At 38.7% G+C, this 21,642-nt stretch overlaps 1 protein-coding gene and 1 long non-coding RNA gene across 6 annotated transcripts in view; one reads left to right on the top strand and one right to left on the bottom strand.

Moving 5' to 3' along the window:
* Positions 1-11,838: 11,838 nt before the first annotated feature.
* Positions 11,839-21,600, bottom strand: LOC128781931 (uncharacterized). Of its 3 annotated transcripts, none has more exons than XR_008428566.1 (3): positions 21,498-21,600; positions 19,353-19,430; positions 11,839-12,036 (listed from the first exon to the last, which is right to left on the bottom strand). It is a non-coding gene; the product is annotated as an uncharacterized LOC128781931 (long non-coding RNA). The 3 variants fall into 3 exon arrangements; XR_008428565.1 differs by lacking the exon at positions 21,498-21,600 and adding an exon at positions 21,048-21,136; XR_008428567.1 differs by lacking the exon at positions 21,498-21,600 and adding an exon at positions 21,037-21,121.
* Positions 21,219-21,642, top strand: part of PIP5K1B (phosphatidylinositol-4-phosphate 5-kinase type 1 beta) — a 100,612-nt gene continuing 100,188 nt past the window's right edge. For 2 of the 3 annotated variants that reach the window (XM_053931972.1, XM_053931975.1), the window contains exon 1: positions 21,415-21,500. The gene's annotated coding sequence lies outside the window, so the exon portion shown is untranslated. Of the gene's footprint in view, positions 21,303-21,414; positions 21,501-21,642 lie in introns of those variants that run through there. The other variant, XM_053931974.1, reaches the window with a different exon arrangement.

Raw genomic sequence — 21,642 nt, forward strand, 5'->3', positions numbered from 1 at the left:
TCTTCCGGTGCCAACCAGTCTGTGATTCTCTCATTCTGAGAAATACAATGCAGAGGTTTGGATCTCCTCCTGACCTATTTAAGTGATTTTGGATACCAAAATAGGACTCATTGTTCTCATGAGACTGTGCTTCCCGCCCAGCCTGGAAAGGCAGAAACAACTTTTTTTCAGTCTCCATTGGTACTTCAGTTTCTCAGCTAAAACAAGAAATTGCAATGATTTGACTGATAATAAAAAGTCAAAATTAAAAATAAAGATAAATATTAGCATAAAAATGCAGACCTAAATAATGCTAGGCTGCAAACTTACATGGGTGTGTCCTAACTAAAGCAGCCCTTAATTCCCAGTATAGAATTGCCTGGGTCAACAAGAAGCAGTGCTTCTCTGAGAAAAGTGATGAAGCAGGTGGCATCATGTTTAGATTTTTCAAGGTGGTATGAAGACTCCTACGGTTTGCACTCCACAGTGTAAAATACATTTATATACTACTAGAGGATTTGTAATTGTGAACTGTACACAGGATTAATTATCAAATAAGAAATACTGTTGAGCTAATGAGGGTTAATGACAGTATGAAATCTCATATTAATTTTATAGCAATTATAACTTTAAGAATGGTTTTAACATTTTAAAGCAGAAAAGCTGGCTACTTTAACACATGATCCTTGTGGGTCCCTTCCAGGTCAGAATATTCTTTGCCTCCTCTTTGCTGAGCTATTGTGTTTATACAATATTAGCACTTAATGCTCCTATTACCACAAACTCATTCTTCAGCACAATGTTACATCCAATATGTTAGAAATAGTGCCAAACAAGGGAGAGTTTAATTGAAAAGCAGCAAAATAGGATTACCGCCTTTTAATTTACAGATTTGCTTAAAGAAAGACAACTAATTTTCCTTACTCTTTACATATAGCTTTCATGAGGCAGAATTTATTTGGAACATATTACTGAGAATATTTCCTTATTTTTCTTATCCAGTTTATGTATATAGAGATAAAAGATCACAGAAATCATTAAGATCAGCAAACTCCTAAGGCATATATTTTCTGGCTACATTTAGATTCTAGCGTGAAGTGACGTCAATTAAATTCCATTTTTACTTGATCTGTGTGATTAGCTGTGAGATAAGGATCCAGTAGGAAATGTGGAAAAACTTTATATTCACTTCCATGGACAGAGGTTACTTTTTGGTTAGCTGGTTGGCACTGGTTGCTGTTTCTGTAAAGCTCAGTAACTGCATGAATGCTATTAAAACATGTGTGTTTTGAGCAAATGGTTGAGGTCTTAAGTCCACAGCTACTATTTTGAAATAGTTCACATTTGTGATGAACAACTGGCCTATTGAAAAAAAAAAATGCAAAATCCTCCACATACTAACAAAAAAAAATAGTTCCCTTTCTCTCATATTTTCTCTGTATCTTCCCCTTCCCAGATATAAACTACAATTTAAATACAGAAGCAACATCACATTGAGAAGAGATTTTTTTTTTCCCAGGGAAATCCTTCTTTCCATAGGTAGTGGGCATAGCTACAAAAGTAATGTATTAGGAAAATTATGTATTTTAAATTGTAAAGTACAGTTATTCTTTGTGACATACTAGAGATATGTTGTGCTTGCTTTATACTAGTGACATTTAAAGTGCAACACCTACGAAGAAAGGGTAATAGAAATACTTATCACACTTCCTAAACATGTATTCTGCTCTTCACTCAAAGATCTCAAGCTATGATGAAGCAGGAGGGTACATAGGTAACAGATGGGCTACTTTCTGAAATTGCCAGGGTGCCCAAGGAAACAAGGGCATGGGCTCTTCCTCCTAAACTACCCATGCCACACTATAGCCCCCACAGGGGGTGGCCAGGCAACTGCTTCAGCTTATTTTCTGGGTTCCTTGGATACTTCTGACTATATAACCCAGCTAAAAACTGCATTGGCTGTGAACCTCCCACATTTCCTCTTTTCTCTGAGAAATTATTTTCTCATATTGACTGATTGAATGTGTTGTTCTCATGACCCTGCAAAAGATACACTGTGTGTCTTACTAGGAGAATAAAGGTGGAATGTAACAATCTTCTCTGACTTACTCATAGTTAGAAGCATCCCGGACACTCAATCAGCGATCATTACCTATGCAGACCTACAGGAGCACCACAGTTTTAGTTCTGTTTGTTCTAAAGTCAGTGAAATAGTTTGGCTTTGTGATTAATTTCAGAACTTGAGCATAATCTAGGAAAATGCTGAATAAACTAGCAAGCATGAGATCCAGAGCTACTGCTGAAGTTTAATAACATTTATGTGAAAATTCACCAGAAATTGACAATATACCACCATACATCTGCATTTTTATTTTATTCACCATTTTCCATATTTACAGATCGGTCAGAGATTAATGAGTTACCCAGTTCTTACTTCACCTCTTTTCATAAAAATACTGCATATGCCAATTAATAAGAAACTGGGGAGGAAAAAAAAAAAAAAAAAAGAAAAAGCTTATTCTCCTTTTCTCCTTTCCTTTTCTTTTTTTGAGATGGTCTTGAAAACCCATCTGTCCTGGAAGTCCACCTGTGAGCAGATCCCTCCCTGACTTGTGCTTTATTTACTTGTCTGCCTTTAATTTAAAGTTTTTTGCCAGCAGGACTGCTAATCATTTATTATGCTACCTTTATTGGAGATGGATGTATTTACACTAATAGCACTACTAGTTCTGTATTGTTCTGTGTCACAGAGAAGAAAGAAATATGCTATGAAACTGTTCAACAGCCCACTACAATGTGAGTCTTCTAACATGACTTCCCAGCAGTCAAATTGCAGCAATCATGCTCATGCAATGGTAGTTGTGAACAGAAGTCATGACACCAGCAATGGTAATGACAGTATCTCGAGTTATTTTTTTCTTTTTCTATAACAGAAAAGAGTAAAGATTAATTTGGCAGTTTCTTACTGAGCATTTTCTGTTTCAATTATATGCACAGTTTACTTAGGCAGAGTAACGGTGTAACCGCACTGCTTTGCTCAACACATGAGCTAGCTTAGTGATTAGAAAACAGGGAGAAAAATCACAAGGGACTAAGTCCTGTGACTGCTGGAGTTAAAGAAAAAACCCTATTGGTTTTAATGGAAAATGATAAAGCCTGTGTAATGTAACCCACAACTCTGAAAGAAATTGATTAATACTAAACATTCATATTCTGCCTTTTATACTTCAGTATTATTATCAACAATGTGACAGGGGAAAATGTCAAGCCTGTCAAAGACTTTCACTTTGATTGTAAAACTGGACTTTTTTTTATATGATTAGGATTTCTTACAATGACCTGTATGATAATCCAGTGGTTCGGTTATAGCTGTGATCATCCATCATCTAATGAAACATTATACCTTATTTGACTATGTTTCCTATGGCACACAGGAAAAGGAACAGCAAACCTGAGATAGCAAGAGAGATATTATTCAATGCTTGAATAAATGATTAAATAAAAGAAATTATGAAATACAACATTTAAAATAATGGAACCATTCTGTTTCAAAGCATGAAGCAGATTCCTGTGGGGCATACCGAAAGCATATATTCCATGTGGGTAAATATGTTTACAAAACAGATCAAAATTATTACAGCAGTCATCTAATCAGATCTCCCAGTAGATAACAATTTCACTCTGATCACTACATTAAATCCTTAATTGCAGAGTCACAATAGACAATTCAATGTAATTGCACAACACCTTGCAGCAGCAAGACACCTCTCTTGACATTAATGAAGAAACCTACAATAGTCACTTACTGTTGTAAAAATCTGTTGTAAAAATCTGATAAGAATAGTACTTGATGATTCCCAACAAGTTATTGAACCTTTGGATGATGACTGCCTTCCTCAGACAACAGTATGTATCCTCTGCAAGGAAAAATTATAGCTGTGCATTATGTTTTTGGAATGGATTATGAACTGAAAGGGGTTAAAATCTTTTACAGAGGGGAGATCAACTGGATTATCTCTTCATAAATCTTGACATGTTCCATCTGTTTCCATCATGTCACTGAGGCTCTTGGTGACCACACAGTTGCTGATAATATAGCATTACTACTTGAGAAACACACTTTGCTACAACTGTACACATCCCCTTCTGTTAACCAAGACTCGTCTGCAGAAGGTACAAGCTTACATCCTTTGTGTTACTTGTAGACATAAACTCTTTATGGTTGTCTTTCTAGCCATGATAGCCTCATGTCTTCAGAAGCAGTAACAGCTTGGACTCAACATCACACTACCTCTTTTAAGCTTTTCCTGAGTGCTACCCACTGGAACTGGGGTTTAGGCTATTGAGTAGCCCCACTTGCAACCTCTAGTCCAGGTTACTACCTGTGGTCCCCAGGAGGTAGGTGCTGTTTAAGCAATACTGGGTACATGTAGTCACAGGTTCACATGCTTCCCTGACAGCCTTCTTGATCCCAGCAAGAACAATCCTCTGAGCACACACAAAATTAGCATCTTAATTTCTCCCTTGCGTCATTTCTCCTGCTCACTTTCCCCTAACTCTCTGCACAGTGCCACATAAGACAGAAGTGTTGTGAGGATTTTGCATAGCCTGTGCATCCCTGGGGAACATCTGCTGTTTTGCTTGTGGGTCGTCTTTGCACACCTGTGAACATGCAGAATTTACTGTGCAGCTTATTCCCTACAATTATCTAAACAAATTTCATTCCTAAACACCGAGGAACCCTTGGACAAAAATACACCAAAGCAACACAAAATAAAACCCCAAATCTATAAAACAAACCACTCCCTCCAAAAAAAAATTCCAAATCCCCTATTCATCCCAGGTGTACAAACACTGCAAAGTGAAATGCATCACTGCTTTGAAAATTTCTGCCCTTTTCTGTTGTAAACACCTGCAACACCAACAGATTAAAAGACTGACTCCCAATAACACAGAGCAGTTTCAGTGTGCTGAAGGGAGAGCTGCCCACAAGAACAGTGTCATGGCAACTGGAAATCTGCCTCCTCCTATAAAGCCTGGAGGTGAGACAGGGAGGGAGGAGTTGTGATGGGACTCTGCAGAAGACCAGGAGAAGCAGCAGCACCTGGGAACATCTGTGCAGGGCCATGACACTTGCAGACATGCATCTAATGGTCTCACTGTCTGTGGAACTCTGCATTAGAAAAAACTACAGGATCCCTGTCTTCATTTCCCAGCTGATGGGATTATTATGGGGATGATGGTAATAGTCCTGTTTTGACTTTAAATTGGAATTTTAGGGAGCACATTTGAACATGCAGATATTCACACCTTACCACTGAGAATTTAGCTTGATGGCCTCATAAGAATACATAACTGTGTATTCTTATGTTCAGGCAGCTAGACTACATGAGTATTATTTCAGAAATGTTGCCTCCAAACAGATGAATACTTCAAAATTATTCAAAACTATGTCACTCTACCACTCTACCATCATAGCCTTTGCTGATTAGTTGCACCTGATGACTGGGATAATAGTTTATTGCTTTTCCAGAAGACATAAGGTTATGCTTATATTGAGAGTAAAAGTGGATTTTTCCTCTGCTCATTTCCCTGATATGCTTACTTTCTGTCTTAGGAAAATGATGCTGTCCTCTCTGCCAAAGCTTTGATCTCCCAGTAAAGCTGCTGGTCTCCTTTGTGATATTCAGTCCCCTACTTATTAATACTTGAAAATTGTGGAATTAATTTGAAAATGAAAGTTACCCAGTTCCTACTTTACCTGAAAAAAGATGTTTCAGGAACACTATCTACTTTATGCCAATTGCACTTGCTGAACATTTGGGAAATGTAACATGACACTGGCTACCTTGAGCTGAGAATAGGGAGGGAAGAAATATAAACTTTGAGTATCTCAAGGCCGCCTTTATTTTCATAAATGTTTTCTGTTTTTTCCAAAGCAGGTAGGTTTCTCTAGGTACTCCCATGCACTTATGAAAAAAAAGGGTTTAAAGGCCACCTAAACGAAATCACAAAATCACAGAATCAACTAGGTTGGAAAGAACCTTAGGGATCATCATGTTCAACCTATGAAATGTGTTCTCTTTGTACTCTTCTTACATGCAGCTCAATGCCACCACAAGAAGAAATGGAGAAGAAAAAACCCACAGGTTACAGCCCAGAGTAAGTACCTTGGATACCAAAATACTGTGTTTTATAAGATGCATCAATAAAATCATGGTAATTTTAGCCTCTTTTCATCCCTTTCACATGCTTCTCTAAATTATGAACGTGAGGTTATATCTGTATCTCAATGCACAGTACTGAAATTCCATTCTTATTAAAACCCCCTCAGTTTGAGATGAGTTCCTTTTGTTTATACCGGAAAGCAGAAGGAAAAAGAGGTTTTTTGATGTTCTATCCTCTGATGTGAGATATAACCTCCTTTTACTTTACTGGGAGTGCCACGACTTCATCAAACTGTAAAATCTGAGTTTTGCCTTTTTTTCCACAACCTCCAAAGTGTTTAGACTGGATTTGAACTTTGTGCAGGCTTTAAAGGGAGAGCGCCTCTTTAAGTTGGGTATTCTGGGAGATCTCCCTTGCTGTAAAAATGCAATTGGAATGAAACTCTCTCTGTATGAGGGAGGACATAACATCAGTATCATTGCAGTTCTGGCTAATTATATAATCATACAGTTCTTACATGCAGACAAATCTTATACTGAATCAAAGTACCAGTTTACATGTACAAGATGAGAGGGTTCAAGCCTTTAATCAGATTATTGGCAGCAATTATTCAAGCTTTTCTTGTTCCTTTTCCATTTTCTTAATTTAATTGCATCTCAAGCTACTGTGTTTGTCATATATGTGATCTAGGCATTCCGAAATAAAGGTGTTTTTTTAATTTGTCATGTTAATTTGAGCTTAATAGTATCTGCCAAGTAGTAGAGATATGAAAAGTGGGCAGCTTCTCTGCAGTTGGGGAGTTATGGGATAATTAGTTACAATATGCTATAAATAGTGACAACACTGCTTCTGCATTTTCTTTTTCCCTATCCTACCACTCTTTCTCTTACTGTCTCTCAGTCTTTTCTTCTATTTCCATTTTCACTTTTCCTACTGGTATTTTTTCTCTTATTTACCTAATCTTCCCCATTAAATTCCCTTTTACTTATACAGTTCTGTCTAATATTTATAGCCAGTACCATAAAATGTGAGTTAATAAGGTAACAGAATAAAACTGAAACAAGACAGATGGCTACTATCACTCTATTTTAAATAACTACTTATGAAAAACTCTTCAACTTTCAAATTCTTTCTATAAGATGAAAAAGAAATAAAAAATCATGTGTATACAGTTTAAAATATGCTCAAGAGAGTTGCTTGTCAAAGGATTTGCCATATGTTGAGTCACTTCAGAGGTGGTCTGGGGGCCAAATTTCACATATGACTTGCAGATAGGTGATGGGAGCATATGATAGATAGAGAGCTGGGCTTCTTAAGGAATAAATGTGTGGTCTGAGCTCACTTCTTTAAACCCTTTAAAGACATGAGTGGCTGTCTAAAGTTAGACACTTAATGAAGAGAGGATGTAGCCCATCTTTCTTCCCAAAGGATTATTTAGACAATTTGTGCAGATGAGGACTTGGGCAAAAGTAAACTTGCTAGGAAGGAGATTGATGAGGGGATTTGACAAAGAGTCTGTTTTAGTGGTTGTGACACTGCATGTGACTTCACTGCAAAAGTGATTTTTTTGCACTGCAAAAGTGATTTTTTTCTTTACAATTTCCTTTGAAAAGAAACTGTGCATTTAGCTTGAAGAGAAACTGAAGTTCTGCAAGAACAGTTGCTGCATCTGGTAAATTCTTAATGTGTTTCCTGCTTGCCGAGTGTGCTTTTTCACTCCTACATTGACAGAGCCAATATGGGGATGATGCTCTTTCTAACCTTTCTAATTGTACTTACATGACATTTCTGCACTCTGAGTGCTCATATAAAGGCTATTCCCTGAAAGTGACTACTGATGTTGAATTATTTAGAAAGAACAATTGCAAGCATTATTCTGCTCCTTCAGTTGTGCAGCCTAAGCCTTATTAGCTGTTGCTCAATTAGAAATAATTTTGCAGAGACTAAAGACTATAGCAGTGTTTGCAAACATTCTCAGGGTTTTCTCAGTGCTAAATCCATATGTGCAAACTGCCTCATGTTTGTGTATATGGTCTTTCCTTATCCTGATTTTAAAAATAATCTCTCCCCACATACACACATCCCTTTTCATGTGGAATTCTCTTGACCTCTTCCCTCTTAACACCAATGATCAGAAATCTTGGGAATGAGGTCATGGGTTTAGCAATTGGAATTAATTTCTTTCTGGCTCAGTAGCTCAAAAGCATCCCTAATAAATAACAGCTTTTGATTACTATGTGAATGGATGCTAGTTGTGCTTATTCTGATTCTTCCTATTATGATGCTGAGTGACAAACTCCCAATCCTTTGTTCAGTTTAAATAATCAATTCACTGCTCAGAATAACTAAATCCTTGAGGGTGATACCTCTGTGCAAGGGTATACAGGTACACAGTACTCTGACTATTCAACATGCCATTTTTACCTGAATAAATAGATAATTCTACTTCTGGCTGTATAAAGCCAGTTAGTTCTAGACATCAAATAATAACAATTCAGGTTCACCATTTTTTTCTGAAATTATATAATGGAAACTTTGTGAGGGATTAAACAGCAATCTTGTCCGTTTAGCTGTCAGTCTTATTTGATGACTAATATCATTCACAGAAGAGAATCAGGGATGGAAAGAAATGAATGTATACATTATAGTAATCAGTGCCCTTATTTCTGCATTCAAGACTTTCAGCTGTGACAAACTGTAATAAGGATATATGTTGGATTTTACATTTGAGTCTCTGGTTTGCCTTAAAGAGACAAAAAAACCCTTGGGAAAGATACTCAGCTACTATTAAAAAAAAAAACAAAAAACCACAAACAAAACAAAACAAAACAAAACAAACAAAAAAACCCCAGAAACCTAGATCAAGGTTATCATAACTTATGCTTGCTATATAATGGGTTGGGTATTTTCAGTGGCCTGAAAAATCCACAAGGAGAAAAATACACTTTTCAGTCCCTCCAAATCTTTATTTTTTAAAGTTATTTCTGTCTTGCAGTAAGTGCTGTTGCACATAAGATTGCACAAGCCATAATCCCTTAGACATTTGCTGAAAGACTTGAAACACACTGATTTTGTTGAGCCAGACTCTCAATGAATTTGTCAGTATGCCGAATGGGAACTGTCACCAAAAGCATTCTACCCACCAAATTGCTGACTCAAATGTGTCAGATTGCATTATGGGTATGCTAAAGTAATGTTTTATTTAACATGGCGATGCAATTCAAACACAGTTTGAAGAAGGGGATTTTACAAATTATTATAAAAATTTCACAATCATTATGAAAATAAAATCACATAAGGTTGGAAGGGACCAAAGAGGGTCATCTGGTCTAACCTCCCTGCTCAAGCAGGATCATCACAGAGCACATGGCACAGGTTTGTGTCCAGACAGTTCTTGAATATCCCCAGTGAGGGAGACTCTGCATGCCTTCTGTTCCATCTGTTCCAGTGCTCTGTCACTGCACAGTTAAGAATTTCTTCCTCATGTTCAGGTGGAGCTCCCTGTGTGTCAGTTTGTGCCCGCTGCTTTTTGTTCTATTGCTTGGCACCACCGAGCAGAGCCTGGATCCATCCACTGACACCCTCCCTTCAGATACCCACAGACATTGATGAGGACCCCTCTCAGTCATCTCTGCTCAAGGCTGAGCAGGCCCAGCTCCCTCAGCCTTTCCTCCCAGGAGAGATGCTCCTGTCCCCCCATCATCTTTGTCACCCTCTGCTGGACCAGCTCCAGCAGTTCTGTGTCTCTCTTGTCCTGAGGAGCGCAGAACTGCACACAGCACTCCAGATGTGCCTCACCAGGGCTGAGCAGAGGGCCAGGATCACCTTCCCCAACCTGCTGGCAATGCTGTTCCCAATGCATCCCAGGACACCATTGGCCTTCTTGGCCCCCAGGACACGCTGCTGGCTCATGGATGGCTTGTTGTCCACAAATAACTAATAACTAATAAAGAGGTCAACAAAACAATCCAAAGCACTCAAGATGTTGCTTACTTCAGCAATTACTTTTGATCCTAAATGATCCTAAAGAAAAAAGGTTATGCCAACATTCTGATCCTGTGTGGTTTTTTTAACCTTGAGTATTTACAGTAAGACTTTATTTACTTCCTATGCTAATGGACAATAATATATTAACACCAAGGAATGACTAGTCTTCATCAAATAAACTTCCTAAACATGTGGGGGGTTTTTTGGTGGTGGCTTTTGTTTGTTTGTTTGTTTGTTTGTGTTTTGAGGGTTTTGTTTGTTTTTGATGTTTTGTTTTGGGTTTTGTTTGTTTGAGGGGGAGAATACTAACACATTTAATATTTACTACCTAGGTTCACAGTGGGAAAAATTTCATGATAACAAATACAGTTTATATAGCTTATTTTTGACCTTTCATTTCATAGGAATAAATATCAGCTTATTGACTGCCAAACATGAAAGCATCATAGCAACATGGGCATTGCTACCTTAAGAAACATAAACAGAAATTATAATTTGATATAAACTGAAAAGATCTCCTAAGAAACTGATGGTCTGAAATACACTGTAGCAAATTTGTAGATGACAAATAAGACTAGATTCCTGTTGCCTTTGGCAGTATGGAACTGAGAGGAAAATGTGTCATCCCATCTCTGAAAAAAAACAAAGAAACCAGACCTAGTATTTAAATGGTTAGAAATTTAAGAGGAAGTAAATTTGGAATTTCAGTTTATGGAAACACTGACCTGAAAAAAGTGTAATAATTTACTTCAGAACCTGCCCTTGTCCCCCAATTTCACATTCTGCTTTTCATCGCCTGGCAAATATCTTTCAGTTAACACACTGATAATCACTTACAAACATAAAGATTGAATTTACAGTAAGTAGTTTTCCTATGGATTTCACCTGGGACAGTTGGATATGCAATTTATTAATTAGAACACCACAACAGGGTGTTCTAATTAATCTGTTGTTAGGTATGTTAGCTGCTACTGCTCTATCTAATGTTTTTCATTAGAAAGTTAAGCAGCTCAAAAGCTCTCTACGTATCTGGGGACATGATCAACAACGCTGAAGAATCTAACCTAAGGTTAAGTACATCCCAAAAGTTTAAATGATCACTTTGGATAAATTGTCCTGTTTGCATGAACACCAAGTCAGAGGAAGATGATGATCTATAACCCAAAAACCAAACAATTGTGACATCTTTTTATACACACACACACACACACACACACACACACAGTATTACAAATTCAGCAATCCTATGTATGGAAAGTTGTGCAATGTTGAGCTTTAGGTTATGATGTTTCACTGCAGGGTCTCCTTGTATCTGGGAAAAACAGGCATGCTGTATCATTGCTACTTGACTTAACAGCTGTCCAGGCATGGAATTTTTCTTTTTGCATTAATTCAGATTTTACACAGTGCCAGGCATTTAGCAGCAGAAATTTTAAGATAAATTTTGTAAGTATTTTCTTAGGTGGAAGCTGAGAAACCCTTTTAAATAGAGAAAGTAAGAGGCATTTCTGCTTCTGGTTATTTTTATCCCTTTAAGAAAGAAAGTGAAATACTGACAGGAACTGTTTCCAAGTACAAAGTTCAAAGAAGGGAGTCACCATGAAAAAGTCCTTAGATATTTCCCATTTAGTCATTGTTACTGTTCCACCCACATAGCCAACATGGTATATGAAGTTTAAGTGAAATAAATAAACTTGAACACCCTTAATCTAACAGAGAATTTAATATTTCATAGAAGAAAAGTGGAGCAGGTTGACCAGAGAGGTGTAGAGTCTCCCTCACTGGAGATATTTAAGAACTGTCTGGACACAATCCAGTGCCATGTGCTCTGGGATGCCCCTACTTGAGCAGGGAGGTCGGACCAGATGTCTCCCTGTGGTCTCTTCCAACATGACTGTGACTCTGTGAAAAATCAAAAGGTACATGAATCCATAAAGCTTAACTTTGAGAGACTATATTTCTACAAGTCAAAACAAAATCTGAAATACCCGGTCGCTGTTTATGGTTAAAAACAGCACTCAAGGGAAAGCTTTGGAGAATACAGGAATCAGCTGAAAAAATAATAAGCATTAAGGATAGAAAAGAATCAAAACATAAATAATTGCAAAACCTGAAATACTGATGGCAAGTATGAAAAAAACCCAGTGATACAATATTGTCAAAGTTTTAGGTAGATCTTTTGAAGTATTTCTACTGATAATTAATTCTTCAGTACTCTGTATGTGGGAGTGCTAGTGCAGTTTAGTTTTTAAAGATTTTTCTTCTGTTTGAAATGATTACAAAGATGAATCCATTTTCTATTTCATACAAGCAGTTACAGCTTAAGAGAGAAAGTTCAGGGGTATACAGGCACATATGATGAAAAGCCCAATATTATCCCAGACTCAGGAGCCACAGGTAATATATTCAAGATTTTGGTGATTTATCCAAACAAGTAATACAGCTATGAGATCTGTACTTATATATAATCTAGAATTCAAGTGTCCTTGTCCCCATGCTTGTTCACTATAGGAATCTGACTTCACCTCAACAGAAAGGTACTTTTGGAACTAGTCATGTACAAAAGCTCTTTTATGAATTCAGGCTTCAGCAAAGTGGTAGCAGCTTAGGAGCAAAGTTTGGATTGATATTGATTATACAGGATTATTATAGTTAATAATAGATAATGACAATCATATTCCTCCTAAATGATCATAAATATTTTGTGATGTATTGCTGCCGTCCTATGCCTGGGGTTAGTGCTTATTTCCATAAGAAGTCCACAGCAATTAGTGGGGTTGTGAAACTATCTAGGTGACTGAAAGTCATCATATGTTAGTATGAAGCAGAAAATGGCCCTTTCTTTGCTAACAAACTCAGTGACAGTCACTTTACTAGAAAAGAGTTTCTGCAGTGAAAATAACCTTTCTCTGAGGTACGCATGGATACCTTAATTCTCATTTGGCTGAGACTCTACATGTACTTACAGGATATACTGATTTGAAAGGTGAAAATCTGAGCAAAAAGATATTACCTACCACAACCAAGACAGTAGCAAGTGAGAATGCTGTTATTTTAGTTCTGTCTAGCTGAAGAAAGTCTAACACCTTGAACAAACCTATTGGTGAAAGAAACAGGGTTTCTGTTCCTTACAGATTTCTTCAAAATCTTTTGTCTCTTATTGTCTTGGCTGGTCTTTTCTCCCAGTGGTATAATTCACAGCAAATGAAGACAAGTTTTCTTTTAGTGAATTAAGAACTCAAATGAAGTTTGGAAAGCAAAAGCACTAACAAGGATGTGAGCCTAGCCTATTTTTTTTTTCAATAAATGGAGCAGGTTTCTAAATAGCCAGGTGATTTTAGGTGAAGGACATCCAATTTTTAGACATGCAGACCTAGTTACCATTAATTTTTCCTGGCCGCTTCTTCAAATTCATCTTCAATTTTAGGCTACAGAGAGATTAATTGTAGTCATGAGTGTAAAAGAAACAAAAAATGAACTTTTCTCTACATTTCAATGTTTCTTTTCTATAAAAGTTGTTCATAAATAGCAATTGAATACCAATAAACAGTGATAACACAGAAAAGCTCAGCAGAAATGTTGAGTCTAAAATGATACCATTACCTACAGCAAGACTAATGGATTAAAGAGAAAAAATTCTTCTGACATAACCTAAACATAATCTAACATTCTAACATAATCATATTCCAGTGTTTTCAGGATATATCCCAATCAGAAGTATGGTAAAAGCTAGCAATTATGTCACATATTCAACTCAGGAACATATAGTCAAAATTTTGACTATATTTTATCCATGGTTTATTGATGGCTTTAGCATAAAGACACATTTGCAGCATCTGAGTCCATTACCTTTGACAGTCTTCTGTTCAAACACCAAATTCTGAATGCACAGAGATCACCGAATAATAGAACAGTAGCAAGTAGGTTTTCCAGATGCACAGTTTCAATGGATGGAGTCAAAAGAAGATTCACACACTCTGAAACAAATTCTCCTGAATATGCTGGATTTTAGCCAGAGGAGGAGAAGGAATTCTTACAAACATGTTTCATGTCCCTCTGGTCTTGTCTGTTCTGTTATGCTTATTATTTTTTTTTTCTTTTGCGACTGGAAACAATTACTGAAATTTTTTTTAGCATTTCCACAGATTTAGAAGCAGTAGCTTGCTAACTGCAGAACATTTGCTTGATTGCTCACAAGGCCTAATGCAGCATCTCCTGCAGTGTTAGCAAAGTACAGTATGCCTAATTATTACAATTTACAGATAGTGCTGAGAGACATTGTATTTGGAACCCTACCTGTGTAGGATCACCCTTGGCCTGGGCTGATTCAGTTGCCTGTTAAACTCTGTTGTATCTGGTACCAGAGTTCCCTTTGGTGTATTTGCACAGCACCAACAGTGCTGGGCCACAGAGACAGAAGATAGCCTTAGTACAGGAATACAGCATACCAACATTTCCTCTCCAATATGATGATGTGATACAGCAATAGAAAGAGAAATACACTGCAACCCTGTTTCTGTGGAGCTGTAAAGGAATGTGTCTGGAACAAAAAAATCCATGTGGACTTGGTCTCTACCTCTGTCCAGCAGAGGATATGTCTCATGATTCAGAACTTCTGTTTAGCTAGGGAATAAAGCAATATTTTCTAGTCCTGGTACTAACTGATAAAGACTCACACTTCGAACATATTTCTGAAATAAGTGCAATAGAACTTGCATGTAATTACAAAAACAATTGAGTGTTTTGAAACAGTAAGATAATTTACTGGTATCTGAGCAATCCACTTCTAAATACTCTTAGAAACAGAATTTTCGTCCTCTCTGCCATATATGTGAGCACAGCTTTACACACATGTGTATCTCAAGAGCAGGATTTTCTCAGTAAAATGGCGCCAACACCCACTGAAAATACACTGCATGTCATGGTTAAGTTCTCTGACATGAATCCTGGGTACATTTTTCTCTAAAGATTAGATATTCTTTAAACAGAAAAACATAAAACAGCACTGATAGACTAAAACAAAATTATTCACTATCAGAGGGGGTAGAATCCCAAGTATGGGAGAAAGCATCTCTCTGCATGGAAGATGTTGCAGTGGCATTTGATTTCCCTGAAAGACAGTCTTTTTCTGTCAGATAGTAAACTGGAAGTTTTATACTTCATTTCTAGAGAAACTTGAAGAAGAGACATGCACTCAGACAACCATACTTCAATTCAGTACCTTTAGAGAAAAGACAGCTTTGAGAAGGAGAAAGCCACAAAAACCAGACAAAGTCTGCAGGGTGCATGCTACAGGCCAATACCTGCTTTTGGTTGGTTGTTTGGTTGTTTGGTTTGTGTCAAATACAATAGTCAAATTTAATGATGCAAACATATACTCTAAATTCCATTTTCCAGATTACTTCAGATATGAAGCAGAATTCTTATACTCCAAATAATGCAACTTATTGTAAATTAATGACTGTATAATTAGTGAACATGTAAAATTTTTATAAATGCAATCTCACTTTAAATCTGATGGTTTTTTATACAGGTTTTTTATATATCCATCTAAAATTATATTTCTACAGTCATTACGCTGTTATTTTAAAGAGCATGAAACTAGACCAATCAATAAAACATTCAGACAACATTTACTTTAACATTTTACTTATTTCTTCCCCTTCTCTAAACCAGTTTGCATCTATATACACCAAGCAATGAAACTACCAGGAAATTAAGGCCTGGTTTAGAATTTCTCTGCTACTCTTATTCCACGGGAATTTCTAGTGATTAGATCACTTCGGGTGCATGCCCTGAGCTGGGAAACAGAACCGATGTCGTCTAGTTTTTGACAGCTAGGAGAGCTCAACACTGCTCAGTTTTCAAGCAAACATGTAGCAAAACATAACTAATTACCTGCTGGAACTTTGTATGCTCTCATTTGTCAGTGCTGGAACTTTAACTTATGTAGATGCTTTTCTTTTTCACCTTCAGAAAGTTTTTACAACCTCTTTTGTCTTACATACAATTTCCTTTGTGGACCTGTCTTAAATTACGTAATATTCTTCAGGAAGACAGGAAATAACGGGAACACTCAGACTAGAAGTCCTGTCTGCAAGTGGTTAGCATGCTCTGCAACCTCACAGTTACAAGAAAATCGAAAAAATACAGCTTATTGCAGAACTGTTCATAAAGTTCATTAAGCACAAGTGCAGGGATATGCAGGTGGCTAAAAAGATGGAGTCACAGGTGAGGAATCCATAAATACTGAATCTAGTTGTAATATTAGTCCAACCAAAAGCTGAAGAAAGTGATTCAGGGAGGAAACCATTTCCCATCTTACAGAAAAGCATGCCTGTTCTGTTTAGAATAATAATGCCAACAGTACAAGGATGATAATTTTTCTCAATGGAAGAGATCAGGATGATAGATTTGTCAACCCATAAACAAAAGTTGTCTAAATGACTGTGGCTCATGTGAGTACCTGTATGAAGAGCTCTGATTTTTATAACAAAACTGATTGCCTAGTTCTGCTCAGTTATTTACATTGCTTGTGGAGTAAAAAAAAAAGCAAATTAAAAAGAAAACTGGGGGAGGGTAGGATGGCGTAAGCAATCAGTTCTTAGATACCAGAGATTCATTATCACCTGAAAGCAGTCATCAGAAGTCTCAGTAATACCTATCAAATAAGGTGTGTTCTCTTAAAAGTGTTAAGGACCCTTTTAAAAGGCCTTGTGTCCTGCTTTGTTTTCAGCAAACAAAAAAATGCAGGCTTAGTGTTGACATTCTAATATGACATAACTCACCTCTCCATGATAGTATGTAATAATATAAATCTGTAATTACTAGACAGAAAGGAGAAAATGTCCTTGGATATTCAGACAAATATAAGAAATGAATAAATTTTAATCCCCTGTAAAATGTATCCTTAATACACATAGTCAATACTATTTTATTATATATGCTTTAATTATATTCATAAGCTGATCAAATCAGCAGAAGTGGAAAACTATGTGGTTCTGGTTTTTAATATAAACTTGCTTGCTTGTGGTGAGAGAGAAACATAGTAAAGAAAATTGCTTATTTTAATTAAGAGAAGAAATAGAAGTCTTTATAGTTCTTTACATTTATAGGGGAAAAAAAATCTCACCAAATTAACACATCACGGAACTGTCTGTCTTGAAACCACATGCTAAGTTTTACCTCCTGCATAAGTCATATTATGGAGAGAGACTGTGAAACAAAAGGTTTCATTACCCACTGCTACTCAGAAGACTCTAAAAGCAGCTCGTACTGCATTTGCAGATTTCTAGAAATTGTTTCTGAATTTTATTTTTTTTTTAACTGAAGAAAATAGATCTCCGTAAGTGTAACTTTACAACTTTCCTTCAAAAATTGGTCCATGGCTTACTGCATATGTAAAACCAAAGGAAAGTAAAAATGAAATTACTAATGTGGGCCTAAAATATTATCTGTGTGTATGCTGGACTCTGTACTCTGAACTTCCGCAGTTAGTAGCTCAGATCAGCACTGGTTCATGGATTGCAAGACAAAACAATTACTTGGATTATTTGATTTCACTCCGCTGGTAGAGACAACTAAAACTCTAGGATCCCGCAGTGACTGAGCACTCTGTACTGCCATCCTTATGCAAAAGTTTTGACAAAGAGAAAATGCAAGAAAAATGTTAAATATTCTGTATCAGCAAAATGATCCAGCTGCAACTACTGATGGTTTCATCAAAATTCATCCAGTGGAGCTGTGCATCACTGGCTTTCCTGGTAGCATAAACTTGTTCTGGCTTAGACATGACATACAATTAGGCTTCTCCCCACACCATCAAGAACGTAAGTTGTGCAGGTAAAGTAAAAAACTCATCAGCATAAAGTTAATTCCTATAAATTGTCTGAAAGAGTCTCAACCAGAAAAACATGTTTATACCAGATCATCACTCTGCCACAGCGTTTTTGATCTGGAACCATGAGTCTTAAAACTGACTTCAGTATATTGTTAATACATGTCTTCAGTCACACATATGTAAAAGTATATAATAGTACTTTTCCCATCTCAGATATTTTTTGAATAAATGCATTGCTATGGAATGTCATAAATGTCCTCTATATAAATATCATCATCAATCCCATTGAACAGTGATTATACAAAGAAGAAAAATATGTTGACTACCCCCAAAGCTCCAGATTTTCTGCAATTACCTCACTAGCTTGTATGCTATAAGCAGGATAACATGGAATTGAGTATAGAGTTTTGGCTGGAGAAAGGATAATGTTCTTTACAGTAGTTAGATTTGTGCTGGAAACAAGTGTTTATAACTCAGGGATGTTTCTGTTACAGTGGAGCACTGCTTAGACAGCATCAAAGCCTTTATTGCTACTCAAGGGACTCCACCAACAAGGTGCACAAGAAGCTAGGAGAGGACACAATTGGGACCACTGACCCAAGGGATTAAATATACCATGGTGTCATGCTTGGCATATAAAGCTGGAGGAAGAAGGGGGAAGGACCTGGGATGTTGACTGTGATGGTGTTTGTCTTCCCAAGTCAATGTTACATCTGATTGAGCCCTGTTTTTCTGGGATGGTTTAACACTTGCCTGCCCATGGGAAATGAGTGCATTTCTTGTCTTGCTTTGCTTGCATGCATGGCTTTACCTATTAAACTGTCTTTATCTCAGCTCATGAGTATTCTTACTTTTATTTTTCTGGTTCCTCCCCACTCTCACTCCAAGGAACAGTGAGTGAATGGAACTTGGTTGCCAGCTGGACATAAACCATGACAAGGGCAATCTACTAAAATGATAATTGCAGAAAATTAGATTGCAACAAGCAATCTAGTACCACAACTAGTGGAAACTCCTGTCCCATCTGTCTAGTTTTCATACACCTGCACATAGCTGGTGGACCCCAGAACGCTATGAAGAGACCCTGGAAGTGTGAGGAGAAAAACGTGGTAATTGAGATTCATAACTAGTCATTTACTAAGAGTTTACTTATATCACAGCACTGTTACAGAGTATATGCAGGAGTGAAAAAAAAAACAAACCTGTTTGGTTCAGCACCTAGAGGAAAGAAGAAATTTTCTCTTACTTTAGGATGCTTTTTTAAAAGTAGAGTAGTCAGAGGTTCTGCCCACTCTTGGAAGAGGGTATTGCCTGCTCATCATATATAACCAGTGTCACCACTATCTGCAGTTCTTAAAACTTCTTTTGCAAGACTTACCTTTGTCCTACCTTTGTAAGACAGTTTAGTTCTGCCCACTGAGGTGAAATATAACATGAAGCAGTTCACTTTAAAAATCTGAAAAGAAATTTTGAGAAGACCTGATATTATTCTCACCTTCCATTTTTTTATCTTGAAAATACTCATATAACCAGAAGCTAGCTGAAGCTGCAGATTCTGAATACATTAAAAAAAAAATGCCATCCACTCTAAAGATTCAGAGCTGAGCCAGATGGCACATCTGACTGCCGTGTATATGAGCCACTGTACTCCTACTGTTGTGAAAAGCAGAAACTGAAGCATCAGTAGATGAAACTAGTTTACCAGGAATCTCTCTTGCAGATCTGACCTAGGGCAGCCACTGTCTCTAAGTGGTGCTACTATTGCACATAGGTTTGAGCAAACATGTGATGAAGTTGTTTTATAAATATCATGGAGGATAAAAGAATGAGTGAAGTAAGGACCTTGAACAAAAAAAAAAAAAAAAAAAAAAAAAAAAAAAAAAAGAAATATGGAAGCAGAACATTGAAATGCTGTTATTTCTTCTCTTTAACACACATAGGCACACAATAGCTCCTTCTGCACTTGGAATTCAATGTGCATGAGTCAGCCTGTCCGATATCAGCAATTACAGCTACAAATGTAGAGCTATTATGGTCTCACGTTGTGTAGCTTGGGAGTAGTCTATTCTACCAGGAACAAAAAGATCTTGAGCAGCTTAAGGTTCTTAACCATTCTTAAGCAGCAAGTAGGCAATCAGCTGTGCAGCTTTGCCTCACACAGCAAGAATTCAGCTCCAGCACTCTGCTCCTTGAGAAGAGCCCAGGGCCCTGTAGGAGTGACATTCTCTTGCATGCAGCAGTACTGCAGATGAAGTCCCAGTTAACCTCCTATTTTCATCAGCAGGAAATCTTAGCACATTTTTTTCTCACAGCTTCCTTTCCACAGTCATTAATTTACACTGATTTATAGGCTTCCTCACTGTCCTCCTCCTCTATTCTTCCCCCTCAATTTTTTCCTGAGGCCCCAAAAACTTAAACATGGAAAGTACATGTTGGGGGAATTAACAATCTGGATTTTTTGCCTTCTCAGCATGGATGGGAATGACCAGGTGGATGATGCCAGTGGTCCTGCTCAGGTTGCATGTCTGCTGGTGGCTGGCCCAGAAAGCAGTTTTATGTGAGAAACAGAGTTCGAAGCTCGTATGCGACAAATGAAGAGAAATAAAATAGGAGGCACTGAAGGTGACCTTGTCCTCTGATCCTGACCTCTCGTCCAGACCAAAAGGCTCAGCCCTGAACAGGGGTTGAGAACAGGGGCTAAGACAGGCTGAGAAAGCTGGAGCTGTTCCGCCTGAAGGAGAGAAGGTTGCATGGAGAGCTCATAGTAACCTTCCAGTATCTGAAGGGGGCCTACAGGGAAGCCAGAGATGAACTCTTGGTCATGAAGAGAGAGATAAGACGAAGAGTAATGGGTACAAATTGAAAGATAGGAAACTTAGTTGGGAAGAAATGTCTGAGTGAGCAGTGGAGCCAGAGCCCCCTATCACAAACGGGCCAAAAGGTGCCGTGACTCTTGGTGCACCACCACGGCCTCGCACGGCCTCAGAGCGGCACGCAGCCCTGCACAGCCCCTCGCAGACGCGTCTCCTGCGGACCTGGGACCACCAAGCCCAGCTGCTCACCCGGCCCGTACCGCAAAGAAGCTCCAAGGGCGCCCTCATCCGCAGCGCGAGGGGAAGCGGCCGGGGTACAGGAGGGGCCGCGGGGCCGGGCGGGGAGGGCTGGCCGGACGCCCACCGAGCGGTCCCGCCGCCTCACCCCCGGGATGGATGGGAGGAAGGAGCTGCTGGCGGGAGGAGCCATCCCGCGGCACCGCCTCCCGCCGTCATCTGCCACTGGAGGTGAGGGAGCGCGGTGCAGTGCCGGCCGGGAGCGCCGGGGGCGACAGGTTGGTTCCCCTCTCCGGCCTCGGGGTGCTCGGCGGGGCGCCGGCGGCAAGGGGCCGCCCCGCAAGAGTCCGGGTCCCTGTCCCGGTCCGGCCGCAGGCAGCGCGGAGCTTGCCCTGCCCTGCCCTGCCCCGCCGTGTATCCCTTGCTGCGGACGGGCGGGCGCGGCGTGCCCGGGGACTGCGGCGTGGGCTCACCGGGTTAGTCTGATTATGTTTTTATTGCTGTTCCGTTCGGCCTCAGGGAGAAGGGCTGGGGGAGGAAGGCGGGCGGCGCACGGCGGAGGCCGGCGGGGCCCCCGAGCGGGCTGAGGCAAGTGCTGAGGCGCGCCGGGGACGGTGG

The sequence above is a fragment of the Vidua chalybeata genome, chromosome Z, assembly GCF_026979565.1.
Source record: "Vidua chalybeata isolate OUT-0048 chromosome Z, bVidCha1 merged haplotype, whole genome shotgun sequence".
Lineage (NCBI taxonomy): Eukaryota > Metazoa > Chordata > Aves > Passeriformes > Viduidae > Vidua > Vidua chalybeata.